The sequence below is a fragment of the Mandrillus leucophaeus genome, unplaced genomic scaffold (assembly GCF_000951045.1).
Source record: "Mandrillus leucophaeus isolate KB7577 unplaced genomic scaffold, Mleu.le_1.0 Scaffold559, whole genome shotgun sequence".
Lineage (NCBI taxonomy): Eukaryota > Metazoa > Chordata > Mammalia > Primates > Cercopithecidae > Mandrillus > Mandrillus leucophaeus.
The window spans coordinates 1,343,230-1,343,667 of NW_012106019.1; positions in this window are offsets into that span (position 1 = coordinate 1,343,230).

Here is a 438-nt window from a genome sequence, read left to right on the forward strand (position 1 = left end):
ATAGGCTAGCTGGGCTAGAGGGTCTAAAGTCAGAGTTCAGAGCCCACCAAGGTGAGAGCCCTGAAAAACTGTGACTTGCAATAGACTAGGGAACTCTAGGGGTGAACCAGAAGTCAGTTAGCCTTCACAAGGACTGCAACCTAAATTTCTGTTGTTTGCGTGGCCCAGAAAAATCTCAAACTGAAAAACTGGATTAAGATGATCCAGATTGTTGTTCACGGTGGCTCCTAGCAGAAACAGAAATATTATCTGGCATTCATTGTTTCTATAAAAATGTTTCAGAAACTACTTTGAATATGCTATCAAAGACAACCTGAATCAGTAGGAAGCAAGATCCTGTGAGGAAGAATGAAAAGAAAGACAGACAATAGGAAAAGACCCATATGGAATCAAGATAATTAGAATTATGTTTTTTTCTTTTTCTTTTTTTTTTTTTTT